General features: G+C 35.2%; 1 non-coding gene across 1 annotated transcript; it reads left to right on the plus strand.

Annotated features, from left to right (window-relative positions):
• Window positions 1-11595: 11595 nt before the first annotated feature.
• On the plus strand, window positions 11596-11702 carry LOC121225900 (small nucleolar RNA R71). The gene has a single exon (XR_005923803.1). It is a non-coding gene; the product is annotated as a small nucleolar RNA R71 (small nucleolar RNA).
• Window positions 11703-20312: the final 8610 nt, after the last annotated feature.

Here is a 20312-nt window from a genome sequence, read left to right on the forward strand (position 1 = left end):
TAAGATTGAAACACCTTATTCTAATAAATATCAAATAGATGGAGCTTAATAAGGTTTGAAAAACCTTATTCTAAAATAAAATAAAAGAAGTGTAGTTCTATATAGATTTTACTTTTATTTTATTTTACCAATGTATTTTATTTAAATAAGGATTCGGGTCACTTAATTCTAACAATCTCCACATTGACACGAATTATCAATGAACAAGTTCTTCATCGTGAAATCTCAATGAACAAGTTCTCCATCTCTTCCATAAAACCCTTTAAGGGTTTAACTTCAACAATGAACACCAACCAAGTCTAAGCAATGTTCAAACTTGGTTATAAGAAGTGACTTAGCATCATATCTGTAGGATTTTCATGAGTACTAATTTTGCTCATAACAATATCACCACGAGAAATAATATCACGAACAAAATGATACCAAACATCAACGTGTTTTGTTCTCTCATGAAACATTTGATCTTTTGTAAGGAAGATGGCACTCTGTCTTTCACAAAATACTATACTGATTTGAAGGTCTTCATTGAGTTCACTAAAGAGTCCCTTCAACCAAATGGCTTCTTTACAAGCCTCAGTAATCGCCATGTACTCAGCTTCAGTGGTAGACAAAACAACTGTAGTTTGCAAAGTGGCTTTCCAATTGATTGCACAACCTCCGATTGTAAAGATATAACCTGTGAGAGATCTTCTTCTATCATGGTCTCTAGCAAAATTAGCATCAACATACTCAATGACTCCATCTCTAGTTCTTCCAAACTGTAAGCAAACATCAATAGTACCTCATTAGTATCTTAAAATCCAGTGAACTGCTTTCCACTGTTCTTTATTGGGATTTGCCATGTATCTGCTAACTGCACTGACTGCATATGATAAATTTGGACGTGAACAAACCATAGCATACATGAGAGATCCTACTGCACTAGAGTATGGAACATGTAACATGTACTCAATCTCATCATCTGATTGTGGAGACAAAGCTGATAAAAGTTTGAAATAGGCTGCTAAAGGAGTACTAACAAGCTTAACATTCTGCATATTGAAATTGCAAAGAACTTTCTCAATGTACCCCTTCTGATTTAGGTAGAATTTACTAGCTTTTCTATCTCTGAGAATCTCCATACAAAGTATCTTCTTTGCTGGTCACAAATCTTTCATCTCAATTTCTTCACTTAGTTGTGCTTTGACCCTGCTTATCTCCTATTTATCTTTCATTGCTATCAACATGTCATCAACATAAAGGAGTAGATACACAAAAGAACCATCACTATTTTTCTTAAAGTAAACACAACTGTCAAAGCTACTTCTTTTTAAATCATGAGAATTCATAAAGGAATTAGACCTCTTGTACCATTGTTTTGGTGACTGTTTCAAACCGTAAAAGGGACTTTTTCAGCAAGCAAACATAGTCCTCTTTTTTTGAGACTGTAAAACCCTCTGGTTGTTGCATGTAAATATCCTCCTCAAGTTCTCCATGCAAAAATACAGTTTTTACATCTAACTGCTCAAGCTCCAAATCATGCATGGCCACAATACCAAGCAAAACTCAAATCGAACTATGCTTCACAACTGGGGAGAACACATCTGTTAAATCCACTCCTGGAATTTGACTATAACCCTTTGCAACAAGCCTTACTTTATATCTGGGTTCTTCAACTCCTGGAGTCCCTTCTTTCTTTTTTAAAACTCATTTATAACGAACAACATTTTTACCTTTAGGAAGTTTCACAAGATCCCATGTTTTGTTTTTGTGGAGTGATTCCATCTCTTCTTACGTAGCAAACATCCACTTTTCTGAGTCTTCATAGCTAACTGCATCAGAATAATTAGATGGCTCTTGGTTTGCATCTATATCTTCAGCCACATTTAAAGCATAAACAACTAGATCAACCTCGACATAGTTCTTTGGAGGTTTAATTTCTCTTCTAAATCTATTTTTGGCGAAAGAGTATTGTGGTGAAGATGCAACTCTATTTTGAATTTTTGTACTGGCTTAAGTAGTCGACTCTATTGTAAATTCTGGATTAATTTGATGTTCCACTTGCTTTTGATTTTCTTTATTGGAAGAGTATTTAAGAGATAAGTTAGGTAGCATAGCAGTTTCATAAAAAAACATCTCTGCTAATCACAACTTTTCTATTTTCAGGACACCATAACTTATACCCTTTTACACCAGCTTTATAACCAAGAAAAACACATTTAATGGATCTCGGTTCAAATTTTCCATTATCAACATGAGCATACGCAGGACACCAAACCATACTTTTTGTGAAGTCTTTTTCTCAATGACAATGGATTGAGATCGATTGATAAAAAAACATACAGTAGAGGCTGCTTCGGCCCAAAACGACTTTGGTGAGTTGGCATTTGACAACATATATTGAACTTGTTCCATGATCGTTTTGTTCATTCGTTCTGCAACACCGTTTTGCTGTGGAGTATGATGAACTGTCAAGTGTCTCACGATCCCTTCTAACTTGCACAGTTTATTAAACTCATCAGAATAGAACTCTAAGCCATTGTCTGTACGAAGGTATTTTATTTGTTTTTCCGTCTATTTTTCAATCATAGTTTTCCAAGACTTAAATGCGGAAAACATATCACTTTTCTTCTTCAGGGAGAACGCTCAAACTTTTCTGGAAAAATCATAAAGAAAAGTTATCATATAATTAGCTCCACCTCTCAAAGGCACTCTAGATGCCCCCCACATATCAAAATGAATATACTCCAATGTTCCCTTCGTGTTATGGATTCCTTTGGTGAATCGAACTCTCTTTTGCTTCCAAAAAATGCAGTGCTCATAGAACTTCAGTTTTCAAATTCCTTGCCCATCAAGAAGTCCTATTTTGCTCAATTTTTCCATCCCATTCTCACTCATATGCCCTAGGCTCATATGCCAAAGTTTAGTAATATCATCATCTGACAAGGAAAAGGAAGTGACAGTTGCATCACCAGTAACAGTAAAACCCTACAGAACGTATAACTTCGCGGTCTTTCTCTGCCCTTTCATCACAACGATGGAACTTTTGAAAATCTTCAAAACCCCACTTTCAGCTGTGTATTTGTACCATTTTGAATCAAGAGTACTCAAAAAAATTAAATTTGTCTTCAATTCTGGAACATGTCGTACGTTACTAAGTGTTCTGACAACACCATCAAACATCTTAACTTTAATTGTTCCAACTCCTGCAATTCTACATGAAGCATTATTTCCCATCAAAACAACACCTTCAGACACTATTTTGTAAGTTGTAAATCAATCCTGATTGGGACTCATATGGAAAGTGTAGCCCGAATAAAGGATCCACTCCTCGCTCACTTTAGAATTGTTTACAGAAGCGACTAAAAGTTCACCACCGCTGTAGTCTTCTACAACATCAGCTTTACTGAAATTTTCTGGTTGTTTTCCATTTTGATTCACAGCCTCCCTTTTGATCTTGTTCTGTAGCTTATAGCACTCAAATTTAATGTGTCCTTTCTTCTTGTAGGAGTTACAAGTTTTACCTCTGTTTGAAGACTTTGATCTACCCTTAGATTTACCGTGAGGATTTCCCTATGTCCTTCCACGATCATTATTAACATTCTAATCTTGTTTTCCATGAACAATGAGACCCTCTCTTTGAGAGTTGATTTAACTACAAGATGCTTCATCTTATCATACAAGGTTAAAGAATCATAAACCTCATCATCTGTGAGAGACTCGCGGCTATATAAAATCGTACCTCTAAAGGTTGAATAAGACGGGGGCAACGAACAAAGTAGAATCAACCCTAGATCTTCCTTATCATATTGAACCTCCATGGCCTCCAAGTTTGAGAGAATTTCTATAAACACTGTTAAGTGTTCGTGCACAGACGCACCTTCCTCTAAACGATGAGCATAAAGATGCTGCTTCATATGCAGCTTGCTAGTTAGAGTTTTCGACATACATATTTTTTCCAACCTCTTCCATAATCCAGCGACAGTCTTCTCCTTCATCACATCCTGTAAAATTTTGTTAGATAAATGTAGATGTAACTGTGTTAATGCCTTTTGATTCTTGTGCTTCTTCTCTTTCTCCGTCAATGTTGAAGGCATTTTATTTACCCCTAGCAGGGCTTCCTCTAAGTCCATCTGTGCAAGAACTGTCTGTATCTTTATCTGCCACAACGTAAATCTGGTGTTGCGATCCAATAGTGGAATTTCATACTTCAAAGATGTCATTACCGTGATTGAGATGAACAACCCAAAAGCTTTGATACCGATTTGTAAAAAAATAGAATTTAAGTAATAACAATTTATTGCAAAGAAAAAGAGAGAAAAATAAAGAACACACAGACTTTACGTGGAAATCCTTTGGGGAAAAAAACCACGAGCAGAGGAGAAGATAATTCACTATGTCGAATTCGAATAATTACAAGAGGAGTAGACTATGTCTATTTATAGGCTTGTAAAACCATATTCTAATAGAAGTTTAGTAAGATTAAAACACCTTATTCTAATCAATATCAAATAGATGAAGCTTAATAAGGTTTACAAAACCTTATTCTAAAATAAAATAAAAGAATAGTTCTATATGGATTTTAATTTTATTTTATTTTACCAATGTATTTTATTTAAATAAGGATTCGAGTCACTTAATTCTAACAATAGACTTTAAAATGCTCAAGAAGCCTAAAAATTGAGTTTTTCCGCGTGTTTAGGAAACAGGGTGCGAAATCGACATGAGTTGGCACATGGGCGTATGGCCAGCCCGTGTGACTCAGACGAGCGTGTGGCCAATCCATGTGGAAATGCTCAGGCTGTGTGGATGCTGAAAACAACTCTTTTTGCTCAGTTTTGGCTTCTATTTTGCTCATTTAGCTCCCCTATGCTTTCTTAAGTATAAAAACATGAATTTGAAGGATTAGGAGCATCAAATTCACTAATTTACATAATTAATCATCCAAAAATGCATTAAGAATGGGATTGAAATATGTTACTTTTACAGCTTATCAAATGTCCCCTCACTTAAGCGTTTGCTTGTCCTCAAGCAAAATCCTCAACTCACAATTAAAAATTAATCTTTCATAACTTATAATTCTCATCAATAATGTTTGGTCATAATTCACAAATAATTATACATTGATAATTCAACTAAAAGAGCACTAAAGATTCAAACAATCCAAGTCGAGCATTTTTAAAGCATGAAAACATAAATATTTCCCCTTATCTAAGTAATTACCTTTAATTCAAAATCGACAAGAATCGACATCCTCACTAAAGATTCACTCAAACCACTCAAAGTGTTTAAGGTTAAAAAATAAGCACTCAATAGTCAAACATGAAAAGTCATTACCATAGGCTTGCATGAAAATCAAATCTCCACCACTATAAAATGAGTTGATACACAATCAAAAGGTCTATAAGAGATTGTAATGGGGCTTAGGTTAAAGGTGTGGAAAAAGACTAAAAAAGATGGTTAGAATCGAGATCGAATTGATAAATTACCAAACTAGAAAAATAAACAAATGTTGAATTAAAAATAATTACATCAATCGAAAACTATTCAAGAATTACTCGAGCTTATTCTCAAAAAATGAATTTAACTATTTAAGCTCAATTACCATAGAACTAAGTGATAATCAATATATATGTATTTTTATTTTATTTTTTAAATTTTCTTCTTTTTTTAGAATAATAAGAAATAATTTAGCAACTTAAACAAAAAGCTTAATAAAAAAATTAACCAAATCAAATCTCGATAACAATGGAGTCAATAAAATAGGAAAAATTCTCAATGAAGAAAAAATGAGTTATGGGTTAACATTAATGGGTAAATCAAGAAACGGTGTGTTAAGCTCAAAGGAGTTCACTAAGGGTTAATTATGTAGGTAGGCTTTTTATGGGATAAGTGGGTTAAAACCTAAGTGCCTTGATCATATCAGTATATCAAATCAAAGGTGTGGTCTCGACATGCATAATCGAAGCAAGTTCTAGAATAACAAATCAATATTGACACACTCAGAACCAATAATAAAAATGAGCAAGAAAAATGTATGCTCTAAAGGCTTAAAATCTCACAAAAAATTATAGTTTTTGATGTCAATCTTGCAAATCTCAAACTTCAAGGTAATACCTCAGTTGAGGGAAACAACCTAAAATTTTTTAATTTTGAAAATAGACTTATCATGCTTGATCCTCTCATATCTTAAAGTTTAAAACAACCAATGCACAATTATCTATGAATTTAATCTAAAACACATCAATAAAAATCACAAATCGATAAAAAATCATTCTAATAGTAGTATGAGAAAATTACTTAAACACAAGACATAATTTAGAGATTTTCTATTAATTATATAAATAACCTCCCCACACTTAAGATGTACATTGTCCTCAATGTACAAACATAGATAATCACATTATAAACAGAATATCATAAGAGAGGAAGAAAACTGAAACTGCCCTGAATACTGGATGAAATCTCTAGAATAGTGAAAAGTGATGTTGTAGTCAAATCTAAATGTAGAGCATGATTTCGAACAAACTAATAAGAAAATAAACAAAAATTGTGAAGAAGATTAAGGGATTAAAACTCAATTAGAAATGACCATAAAAATAAAAAATATAGTTCAATATATAAAAACGAAATAAGTCTAAGAAAATAACAATAAACATAAAAATAAAAATAAAATAAAACAAATGGACTCAATGGTCCTCATCATCAGATGCGTCGGTGTCGTGAGTCGTCGGCACTGAGGAGGAGATATAGAGATGCTGACAGGTTTGCTGCAATGTCGCATCAATACTGTCGAACCTCTGAAAGCAATGCTACTTGAAACAAGTGAATTGCTCGGAGAGGTCTGCTAAAGTAGCAGTAGAAGAAACAGGAAGGTGACTCGAAGGTAGAGGATGAGGTGGATCCTCGTGATGGAAGGGGACATCATTAGTGAAGTCCTCGGGTTCATTCTAAGAGTGAGAATGAACGAATTGGTACTGAGCAAGATCTACTCCACGACGCCGCTCAATCATCCTCATATGGATCATGCTCGAGCTTCCCTGTGGGGACATCTGGTCACGAGTGTAAGTGTAGGGGACTGCTTTGGTGTGTTGAGGAGATCGAAGTGTCGAGCAAGTCGAGTCACATAAGGGCCTAAACAGATGTGACCCTTCTTGTGGCGGTCTGTCTGATGGTGGAAGGCTAAGGCGATGAAGTATGCCAAATCAAATATATCCTCGGTGGCCATGCTCCATAGAAAATAAACATCAGTGGTATTGACGACTCCAGTGCTCTCTCTCATACCGGTCAAACTGTGAGCTAAAAGGGCATGAAGATACCGTAAGGTCAGAGAGAGTGAAGTCGCGTTCGAGTTACTCACATCATAAAGTGTCCTACTCACCTTAAGCTCTGGCCAACAATGAGATGGCGAGTAATGGATGTGCTGGTGTAGGTGCAGGAAGTTCTCGGCACTCATAAACACCTCAACGTAGAGTCCTATAGCAACGCTAAACTCAGGGACACTCATATGGCACACCAAACCACCAAGTCTAAAAGTAATGGTGCCCGATTGGTCATTAGTCATCATTACCTACTGTAGAATAAATGTAGAACAAAACTCCAAAGTAAGCTCCATGTATGTGGGCTCGATGATGGAGAAAAATTGGTCCTACGTGGCTGTAGTAATAAAGATGCGCACGTGAGTAGCTATTTGGACCTACTCCAAAGCGGCCCAATCAATACATCAGCCTATGTCGAAATAGTTGAAATAAATTCTCTTGGGGCTCCGTAGAAATTGGAGATAAGGGTGGCGGGCCTCGACAGAAGCGCTCGAAGAAGAGGTCGTACCAAGGGTCTTTCGCTTTTTCGAAGCAAGGACGACTACCTTAGACTTGCCTCATGTTTTCGTCATGGTGTGCCTGGAAAACTAAATAATTCATCAATAAATAAAGCATCACCAAGTAAACAAACAAAGAAGCTGAGAAATAGTTGTGTAAATTAACATACGACACTAAGAATCATCCTAAGATGCGCATCGAAGTCTAAATTGCCTAAATAGAAAATTCATTCCAAAAACACTATTTACTAGTATCAGCCATGTAAAAATAATAACAGAAAAGAAAAAGAATAAAAAGGGTAAACAATCAAAAATATGAAACTAGGGATGAATCATAGATGTAATAATAAACTACACAGTAGCATAAAGAATAATAAATGGATGATAAGAACAGGAATTAAAAATAGCATTAATGTCAGGAAACAATTAGAACCAAAAAAATAAAATTATAAAACTAAGAATAGAAAATAATAAAGAGTAAATAATGAATAAAGAAATAAAATAAAATAAAACTAATAATAATAAGAAGAAACAAGAAAAAAATAAATAATAAAGAAAATAGGACAAATAGTGGTTGACCGACAAGGGAATGGTGGTAGCGACCGGACAGCTGTGGAATGGGGACGGTGGCGGTAGTGCGCGCAAGGTGGGGGTTAAATGTTGGTTAGATGGTGAGAAGGGAGAAGGGAATGGAAAGGGGAGATGGTGAAAGAGGGAGAGGGCTGGTGGTTTGGGGCAGTTGCGCACGTGGATGCAATGGGTCGGGTCAAGGTTTGTGGCACGGGGGGCTTGGTGGAGGTTGAATAGGAGTAAAAAGGTAGAGGAGAATGGGTTGGTGAGATGAGGCAAAGGGAGGGGATCTAGTCATTCAGATGAGGGCTTGGAAAAAGAAGGCAACAAGAAGAAGAGGGGGTGGGCGTTAGATCGGAATTGGGAGGACGGGAAAGGAATGGCGATCGGAAAGGGAGTGGTTGGCGGCTAGTGTTTGTTGGGAAGGTGGGGGAAGAAGATAAAACAAATGAAAAGAAAAGTGGGGCTAGGGTTTTTCAAGGGTGAAACAGTCGTGTTAGGGCCCGTGTTAGGCCACACGACCGTCTCACATGCCCGTGTGGCTCTCGTTCAGCCCGTGTGCATTAAAATTTTTAACCTAGTCTTCACATGGCCTCAGACACACCCGTGTGTCAAGGCCATGTGGCACACACGGTCGTATCACATGGCTGTGTGCAACCTCCTTCACTTCTTCCACGCCCGTGTGAACTCTTACACGCCCGTGTGGCTCAACCGTGTCTTGCACACGGCCATGTGCTTGGCCCGTGTAACTCTCTGGCTTGTTTTAAAAATGAAAAAAATTAGCTCCAGGTTTCACATGACCTAGGACACACTCGTGTGGACTATTTTAGGCTGTGTCTCTGTCGATTTTTGAAAAAACTAATCCCAAAATCCACACGGCCAAGGACACGTCCGTGAGTCTAGGCCATGTGGGTCAAATGGCCATGTCACCAGGCCATGTAACTCACTATCGATTTTTTTAAAATTTTAAAACTAAGTCTTAAGATCCACACGCAAAGGACACGCCTGTGTGTCTAGGCCGTGTAGGTCACATGGCCATGTCGCCAGGCCGTGTAACTCACTATCCATGTGGGTTAAAAAACCTACATTTTTTTAATATTTGAAAATTAATTAATTTTAAAAATATCATGAGATAAAATTAAGAAAATTAGCAGTGTTAACACTCAGGTTGCCTCCCGAGAAGCTCTTATTTAAAGTCTAAGCTCAACTTACCTCAAATTCGGACGGTCACGGTGGTTCACAGAGTTGAAGCTCATCTTTCTCGCTGTCAATTCTATTATCAAAATAAGGTTTGAGTCGAGTAATATTTACCTTAAAACTGTCGAATTCAAAATGAGTTACCTCGACTTTACCGTATATGAAGACATTCAGTACTGTAAAAGGATTTGCTCCGTTTGCATTAAGCTCTAAAGTGGCAATTTGAGGGTCCGTTTTATCTAATAGTACCTGGTCCCTAACCTTAAATTGGTTCGTTCCATCCTTATGCTCGTCATGTCATCGCTTTGGTTCTGCATCGTGTATTCTCGGTTTCTCCTTGACATGTGTCTACCATTCATCTAGTTCATCGATCTGTAGCCTTCGTTCTTCATGAGTTGTTCTGTTTCTGTCGAATGGACTGGAACGTGGGTCCATTACGTTTTTCCGAGTGTTTTCCTACAAAGAATTTTGAGCCACAAGGTTACTCATATTTATAGAACTGGTATAATCATCTCGATCATTAGATGTCTTAACAGAATCACAAGCTTGGAGTTTAATCGTATTATCACCTACACAAAGTATCAATTCACCTATACCAACATCAATAATAGCTCTGGCAGTTACTAAAAAGGGCTGACTTAGAATCAAAGGTACGTCGCTATCCTCATCGATGTCTAAAACAACGAAATCAACTAGGAATATGAATTTATCAATTTTGACAAGAACATCTTCAATAATACCCCTAGGAAATGTAATGGTTCTATTTGCTAATTGAATACTCATCCTAGTTTGTTTGGGTTTCCTGGGACCTAGTTGCTTAAACATTTTATAGGGCATGACATTAATACTAGCCCCTAAATCAGCCAAAGCATTATTAACATTTAAACTACCAATTAAACAAGGAATAGAAAAACTCCTTGGATCTTTCAATTTGTTGGGTAGTTTATTTTGAAAAATGGCCGAGCAAACTGCATTTAGCTCCACTTGCGACGAATCATCTAACTTCCGTTTGTTTACCAAAAGCTCCTTTAAAAATTTAATGAAATTGGGCATTTGCAAAAGAGCTTCAATAAATGGTAAGTTAATATGTAATTTTTTCAAAAGTTTAGGAAATTTACCAAATTGTTCGTTTGCGTGGTCTTTCTTTATCGCGTTGGGATATGGAACACGAGGTTTATATTCCTTACCAACCCTTTTTTGCTCATTTTGGCTTACCTCAACCTTACCTTTACTTACCACACTTTCTTGCATCGGTTCTGGTTCAGATTCAACTAACCCTTCTTCATCTCGAATAGTAATTGCAGAAAGCTGCTTTCTTGGGTTAGTTTTGGTGTTGCTAGGCAAGCTACCTTATGGTCGTTCTGAAATCAACTTCACAAGTTGACCGATTTGGTTCTCAAGCCCTTGAATCGATGGTTGTTGATTTTTAAGTGTTGTTTCAGTGTTTTGGAAGCGAGTTTCTGACACTGAAATAAACTTCGTCAACATCTCATCAAGGTTCAGCTTTTTTTTCTTATTGGTAAGGTGGTTGAAAGCCTAGAGGGGGTTATGGTCTTTGGTTTCCTTGACCACCCCAAGAGAAATTGGGATCGTTCCTCCAACTTGCATTATGAGTGTTACTGTAAGGATTATTCTGAGGCCTAGAATTATTACCCATATAGTTTATTTGTTTGTTCTCTCTGCTGGGACCGTAGGGTAGACATTCTAGATTGTTCATCCTTCCTCCATTCGTATTGCACTGCATCACTGGATGTACCTGCGTAGAAACACATAAACCATCAATTTTCTTATTTAATTGTTCTACCTAATTTTATAACATGGTAACTGCATCTAAATTGAAAACACCGGTTGCTCTATTAGGCTTCATCTTCTTGACTTGCCACTGAAAATTATTCAGTGCCATCTCTTCTATAAATTCATAAGCCGTTTCAGGTGTTTTATTATTCAGAGTACCACCTGCGGTTGCATCGATCAATTGCCTAGTTGAGGGGTTCAAACTGTTGTAGAAGGTTTGAACCTGTAGTCATAAAGGTAACCCATGGTGAGGGCACCTTCTCAATAAATCCTTATACCTCTCTCATGCATCATATAGAATCTTTAAGTCAATCTACACGAAAGAAGAGATATCATTCCTCAACTTAGCTGTCTTAGCCAGTAGGAAGTACTTTAATAGAAATTTCTCGGTCATTTGGTCCCATCTAGTGATAGAACCGCGTAGTAAGGAATTCAACCACTGTTTAGCTTTGTTCCTCAACGAGAAAGGGAACAACCGTAGGCGAATGGTATAGTCAGAAACACCATTTATCTTGAAAGTATCACAAACTTCCAGAAAGTTAGCCCTAATGAGTATTTGGATCTTCGTCCTACAAACCATCAAAATGAACAAATTGTTGTATCATTTGAATAGTGTTTAGCTTTAGTTCGAAATTATTCGCAGCAATGGTAGAACTTACAATACTCGATTCAGCCCCAGTTAGAGTAGGCTTGGCATAATCGTACATAGTACGAGGAGCAGGATTTGGATTTGCAGGATTTGCAGCAACCACAGGGGGTAGCTGATTATTCTGATTATCAGCCATCTCGTTAGTAATAATAATGTCTTCTTGCTCTTCCACTGTACTCTGTCGATTTTGCCTTGATTCTCTACGGTTTCTGCGAGCTGCACTTTCAATCTCACTATCAAATACTAATGGTCTCGACGGGTTTCTTCTAGTCATAAACTAAAGGAACCTGCCAGAAGCAAATAAAAGAAAAAATTAGAAAACAAAAAATAAACTAAAAAAATAAAAGGCTAAATTAATAAAGATCGAGTGTTCCGAATATTTTAGTCCCTGGCAACAGTGCCAAAAACTTGATGATCACTAAACTAACGATAATTATGATAAAGGCAAGTGCACCTATCGAACAATAGTATAGCTATGGTGAGTAGAGAGTATCGTATCCACGAGGACTAAAAGTACTAGTAATAACCGTTTTTCTATTATTTACCCGATAAATTTGGGTGAGTGTTTTTAATCTAAATTTACTAATCTAAATTAAATAAGAACGCAATAGAAAATGAAATAGGTAATAACCGAATAATACCAAAGAGAAAGACAATACCCAGGAAAGAATCCACCTAGACTTCACTTATTATTCTAAACCTAAATTAAACAATTTATTCACTTGTGTCTTGATCTGTAGAAATCCCTAATTTATGTTAATATCTCTTTCGAGAGTAAGAACAACTGACTCTAGGTTGATTAATTGAAACCTCTTTCTAATTAAAACCCCTATTGTCGCATTAACTCGATCTATGGATTCCTCTATTAGATTTGACTCTAGTCCGATAGATTTATGTCATCTCATTTCTAGGATTGCATGAAACTCCACTCAATTATGCTAGATCTACTCTTAAACAGGGACTTTTGCTCCACTAAAATAAGCACATTAAACATGAATTAATATCCCAAAAATATTAAAACATGAAATAAGCATACATAATTGAGAACAAGAATCAAGTATTTATCATGTAAATCAGAAATCAAATAATAAGATTCATTATAGGTTTCATCTTCCCTAGGTATCTAGGGAATAATCTGAAATAAAAACATTTCAAAGTCAGAAAAACCACAAGACATAAAGAAATTCACTAAAACTTAGAAAGAAGTTAAAAGGAGATATTCAATCTTGAAGGAGATCCACTTGTGCATTGGCTTCAATGGTGTTCTTCGAGTAATTTCTTCAATCTTCTTTGAGTTCTCTCTTAGGTCTTCTTCTAATTGTTATTTATAGACTTTAGAATGCTCAGAAAGCCTAAAAATTGAGTTTTTTCGTGTGTTTGGGAAAAAAGTTGCGAAATCGACATAGGCTGGCACATGGGCGTGTGGCTACACAGGCTCACTACACGCCCGTGTGAGAGTTGAAATGCTCAGGTCGTATGGATGTTGAAAACAACTCTTTTTGCTCAATTTTGGCTTTCTTTCGCTCCTCTATGCTCACCTAAGTATAGAAACATGAATTTAAAGGATTAAGAGAATCAAATTCACTAATTTACATTATTAATCATCCAAAAATGCATTAAGAATGATATTAAATATATTACTTTTACAGCTTATCACCTCGGCACAAGTTCATTATTACCCACATTAATAATAGTTCTAGTAGTGGCTAAAAATGGTCAACCTAAGATCATGGGTACCTCAATATCCTCATCCATGTCCAATATAAAAAAATCAATAGGGAATATAAATTTATCAACTTTAACAAGTACATCTTCAATAATGCCCCCAGGATACTTAATTGATCTGTCAGCTAATTGAATACTCATCCTAGTGGGTTTTGGTTCACCAAGACCAAGTTTTTTTAACATTTTATAAGACATAAGATTTATACCAGCACCCAAATCAGCCAAAGCTTTTTCAACATTTAAGTTACTAATAAAATAAGGAATAGTAAAACTCCCTAGATCTTTAAGCTCGGTGGGTAGTTTGTTTGTTAGAATAGACAAGTAATCCTTGTTGATCTCCACAGTTGACAAGTCGTCTAACTTTATTTTATTTGTTAATAGCTCCTTTAAAAATTTTGTATACTTTGAGATCTGCAAAAGGGCTTCACCAAAAGGTAAATTAATATGTAATTTCTTTAAAACTTCTAGAAATTTACCATATTGTTCATTCATGTGGTCTTTCTTCATTGCTGCCGGTTATGGGATTCGTGGTTTATATTATTTGACCACCAGCTTATGCTCTTTCTTGCTTTCATCAACCCTATCATTTTTCAAAACAACTTCTAGGATCATCTCCTTTTCAGGCTTGACTAACCCTTCCACGCTTCGAATAGTGATTGTATGGACTTGCCTCTTGCCTCTTTGGGTTGGTTTCAATGTTTCTAGGTAAACTACCTTGCTATCTCTCCGAAACCAGTTTAACAAGCTATCCAATATGATTTTCAAGCATTTGACTCAATGTTTGTTGATTTTTTAGAGCTGTCTCAATTTTCTGAAATCTAGTCTCAAACACCGAAATAAATTTAGCTAACATCTCCTCAAGGTTTGGTTTCCTTTCTTGCTGATAAGGTTGCTGAAATTTTGGAAGGGGTTGTGACCTTTGATTACCTTGACCACCCTAAGAGAAATTTGGATGATTCCTCCATCCTTGATTATAATTATTGCTATAAAGGTTGTTCTGAGGTCTAAAATTGTTACCCATAAAGCTAATTTGCTCATGCTCGATGTTCGAACCGAAGGGTAAACATTCTGGATTGATTACCATTGCTCCAGTCGTATCGCATTGCATTTCTGGATTTGCTTATTTATCCCAACTAAAACCATCAATCTTTTTACTCAGCGCTTCCACCTAACTTGCCAACATAGCAACTGCATCCATATTAAAAACATTGATTTCTTTAATCTGTTTCATTCTCATAACTTGCCATTGATAGTTATTCAGTGTCATCTCCTCAATAAACTCTTGAGCTACCTCAGGTGTCTTATTATTCAATGTTTCACTAGCTACTACATCAATTAGCTGCCTAGTCAAGGGATTTAAACCGTTGTAAAAGGTTTGAACTTGTAACCACAAAGGTAACACATTCTTAAAATATCCTTAATTCTCTTCCATGCATAATATAATGTCTCCAAATAAATTTGAGAAACTTCTTAGTCTTCTGATCCCAAGTCGAGATAAAACCATGTAGAAGTGAATTCAAACACTATTTTTCCTTGCTCCTCAAAGAGAATGCGAACAACTTTAAGGATATGGCATTGTCAGTAAAACTATTAATCTTGAATGTGTTGCAAATCTCTAGAAAGTTAGCTAAATGAGCATTTGGATCTTCATCTTGTAACCCATCATACTGGACATATTGCTGAACCATCTGAATTGCATTCGGATTTAGCTCAAAATTAAATGCAGTAATAGCCAAGATGACGATACTCAATTCAACCCCAATCAGAGTAGGCTTAGCATAATCCAACATAGTACGAGGAGCAGGAGGTGCCGGAGGCTGCTGATTATTTTGATTATTTTCCATCTCTACAATAATGTCCTTTTGCCCTTGATCATCTATTAAGATCTGTTGACCTTGCTTTGCTTCTCTAACCTCTCTACGATTTTTGCAAGCAGTCTTTTCAATTTCACTGTCAAATGCTAACGGATCCAACAGTTTTCCTCTAGTCATAAACCAAAAGAACCTGTAAAAATCAAACAAAAGAAAAATTAAAATGTAAAAATTAAATTTTAAAAAATATACATTAAAATAAAAAATTGCTAAATTAATAGAAATAAAGTTTTTCTAATCTTCTAGTCCCCGGAAGCGGCGCCAAAAACTTGATGTCCATGAAACTAACTAAAAATATAACTAAGGCAAGTGCACCTATCAATTAATAGTATAGCTACGGTGATCACATATATCGTTCCCATTGAGACTAAAGGTACTAGTAATGTAACACCCCAATATCGTCTCCGTCGCTAGATTAGGGTTACGGAGTGTTACATTACAATATAGAACATTTAACTTCAAAAAGAAACAATTATACAAAACTAAATAATACCATTCCATAACTTATATAATTCAAGGTAAAATTAAATTTATGGACCTTAAACCGAGCCCACAGGGCCCTAAAAATAATTTCAAAACAATTAGGGGTCATTTTGAAACAAAACATAAAAACCTAAAAAATTTGAAAACAGATGTCACACGGTTGTGTGACAAAGCCCAAACCGTGTGGCTAAAAAATAGCGTTGTGTGTCTATTTCACACGCCCGTGTGGCTAATTCACACGCCTATGTATGTGGACTGTATAAGTAACTCTGCCCATGTAATATAAAGTTATACGGTCATATGGCCAGACCGTATAGCTCGGGGTCACATGGTCGTGTCGCCAGACCGTGTAACTCTCTGTGCATGTGTGGGTCAAGATCACATGGTCGTGTTGCCAGGCCGTGTAACTCTCTTTGCCCGTGTGGACCAACTTGCACTTAAAATAACAATGACACACGGTCGTATGGTGTGTCTGTGTGTGGCACATGGCCGTGTGATAACCCGTGTCCCAAGTCGTGTGCTCCAATTCGTACCTTCAAATTCAAGTTTACCAAAACATGCCTACCTGGACATCAAGAAACCCAATTTTCATCAAATAGACTTACTCAAAACACGATTAAACAAGCTTAAAACAAGTCAAAACATCCATCCTAAGTGTCTAACCAATGTGCCCTCATTGACACCACAATTCAATTTTTCAACCAAGTTGCATTCAAAGCCCATAACTCTTTACTAAGAACACATGCCAATCTTACCTTTCATACATACCAATCAAGTTCACTTCTATCATAGTATAGTCATACAATTGTAGCATATAGCCAAATGAACGAAAACACTTATTTATGAACCATTACAAGCCAAATATCAAAGGTATATATTCACATGAACCAAAATCATTTCAAGACCAAAATCATTCAAGTATAGCAACTACCACAAGTAACTTGTAATCAAGACGTTTACAAAACACCTATTACATGCTATATAACCCAAAAGTAAACATTCAAAACAACCAAAAGATATCCAAATAGTGTGATTTCTTTGACTCAATCTAATCACCCGACTTCAACGAAATGCTGTGTACAAAGAGATAAGACAAATAACATGAATAAGCTTTTATAAAGCTTAGTAAGTTCGACAATTGAAACAAATAAGCTTACCGGAATAACATGAAAACTTAAATAACAAGATTAATAGTCAGTATTTCTTGTCAACCACAATCCGTAATAGGTGAGTTAAACACAAACGAGTACGAGTTACATTTGAATATAATCATATGATATCAATCCGTAATGTTAACATGAATTCATAATCAATTCATCGACAACTCAATATCAAGTCATTTAACAATAGAAATGTTGCCCGATGAACGATATACGGATATGAGTACACAATTATCTACCCGAAACACGCCAAACACTCCAATAAGCCAATCCAACTGAAAACACTCATTGACACCAAGTGCCAAGACCAAAAGGCTATCATTCCTCCAAAACCACGCCCGGGCACTAAGTGCCAAGCCCAAAGGCTTTACATCTACCCCCAATAACACACCAAAATCATTGCAATATAACTTGATAGTTCGCAACAAATGATGAACCTTGGGATATTCAGTGTATAAACACAAATCAGGAATCATCGCCTCATCACATATCAATCCCGTAAAATGCATATTATAACCTATTGGCATGCCAATCGTACTTTATCCTACGTTCATCCAACCCAATAAATATCATCGCTAAACAATGTTCCAAGAATTAACCAATTCAGTTTATACTAATTAAAAGTAAACATTTAGTAACTAATTTAACATTCAATATACATTTCAAATTAAATTAAACTAAACTAAATGAACTTCTAGGGCTAAACTGCAGTAATAACAAAAGTCCAAGGACTATTCTGTAACCCTCCCTTTTCCTCTGTTATCAACTTGCTCTTGATCTATAATATAATTTTATTTCAATTATTAGCCTCAATTTAATATATTATTCAATTTAATACATGTGACTTCTTATGTACAATGTTACACATTTACCCCAAACTTTTACACTTTATTCAATTTAATCCCTAAACCCGAAACAATATTATTTTCCAAAATTAAACTCTATTCCCATAGAACCAAATTTTTAACTATACAAAATAAATTCACACATGCTGAAATTTCATAAGAAAACCTTGCTTAATTTAATTTATTTTCAATTAAATCCCTAAACTTAAAATCATAAAAATTACTCAACAGAATATTTCTATTTAACAACCAAACATAGTAATTCATCATTAAACTTCAAGAACACACTAAATTCATCAATGACACATTCAAAAACATTCAATAGTTTCAAAATCGGAGGTACGAGTTATTTGGACCTAGTTGTAACGATCTCAAAAACATAAAAGTCATGAAAAATTAACCAAGAAACACTTGCAAGCAATCATGAATTCAAACCAAACCTCCCCCAAGTCTTCCAATGGAGGCTCAGCCAACATAAAAGAAAAATGAAGAAGATAGTACCATTCTTTACATTTTCTTTCACTTAATTTATACAATAAATACAAGTTTGTCATTATTTCATATTTTTAATCAATTTTCTACATACCTACCATCCACTAAATATGGAAATGACTTAATTGTCATAATAAATCATCCTAAATTATTTAAATATCCAATTGGCACTAAAACACTAATAATAATGGACTTTTTCACTTTTTACAATTTAGTCATTTTAAATTAATTACCTATCTAAACGTTAGAATTTATAACCAAAATTTAATACAATACTATTTACCTCGTATATATTAAATAATTAATACTTATAGACTGACACGTCAGAATTGTGGTCTTGGAACCATTATTTCCAACACCACTGAAAAACAGGTTGTTACAAGTAATTACTTTCTATTATTTAAACGAATGAATCCAGTACGAAATTAAAAACTGAAATTAACTAATGAACACGACAAATAACAAAATAGAAAAATAACAGATTAGCAACCAAGAATCAAAACAATACCTATGAAAGAATTCACCAAGATTTCATCTGCCGCTATCAATCTAAATTACGAAATTTCTTTACTTAGTATCTTGATACGTAGAAATCCATAAATTATATTAACATCTCTTTCGAGAGTAAAAGTAACTGACTCTAGGTTGATTAATTGAAATTTCTTTCTAATTAAAACCCCTATTATCACATTAACTTGATCTATGGATTCCCCTATTATATTTGACACTAATCCTGTAGGTTTATGTCATCTTATTTCTAGGATTGCATGCAACTCCACTCAATTACACAAGATTTACTCTTACACAGGGTCTATTCCTCCTCTGATTTTATCAAATCAAACATGGATCAATAATCTAGAAATATTAAACCAAGACTTAAACACACAAAATTGAGAACAAGATCTAAGTATTTATACCATAAAATAAAAATCAAATGACAAAATTCATCATAGGTTTCATCTCCTCTAAGTATTTAGAAAATTTGTTCATGCTTGAAAATAAAAATATCTAAGATACAGTATAACCGAAAGAAACAAAGAAACTCATTATATCTTAAGAAATCAAATACGAATCTTCAATCTTGATGGAATTCTGCTTTAGAATTGGCTTCAATGGTGTTTTTTGAGTTGTTTTCTTGAATATTCTATGACGACTAACTTCTATCTTCTTATTTTTTTCATATATACGTCTTAGAATACCGTGTGTAAAAGGTTAGCCCGTGTGACCCCTGTACCCTATTCTGATTTTCTAGTATTCGCTTGTTTTTCGCTCTTTTTGCTCACAAATGCTCTCTTAAGTATAAATGCTTGAATGTAAAGGATTAAGTGCATAAAATTCATCATTAACATTGAATAATTACCCAAAAACACATTAATACTGAGATTAAAACATTTACTTTTATCACTTATCAATTATGATGTAGCATTTTTAATTAGTCATGTTCCAATTAAGTCTTTAGAATAATAGTAAACAATTAAAATTTTTATATTTTTAACATTATTCATGCACTGGACGGAGCACTATGTTCTGGTAGGTGCGACTGGAATTGATCAGAATGAGTTGGAGCAACTGGTACGGGCCAATTTTTTTTCCAGTGCAGAAAAATGGTGTTTGGTGTTTCACAATGTTATTGAAACCGGAATGAACAGACCGAGAAATTAACCCAAGAACAAGAGTAAACCACAATTAAACCGCAAATTGTCGACCGATTGAACTAGTTAAACCGTATTT

This window comes from Gossypium hirsutum, chromosome D13 (assembly GCF_007990345.1).
Source record: "Gossypium hirsutum isolate 1008001.06 chromosome D13, Gossypium_hirsutum_v2.1, whole genome shotgun sequence".
Lineage (NCBI taxonomy): Eukaryota > Viridiplantae > Streptophyta > Magnoliopsida > Malvales > Malvaceae > Gossypium > Gossypium hirsutum.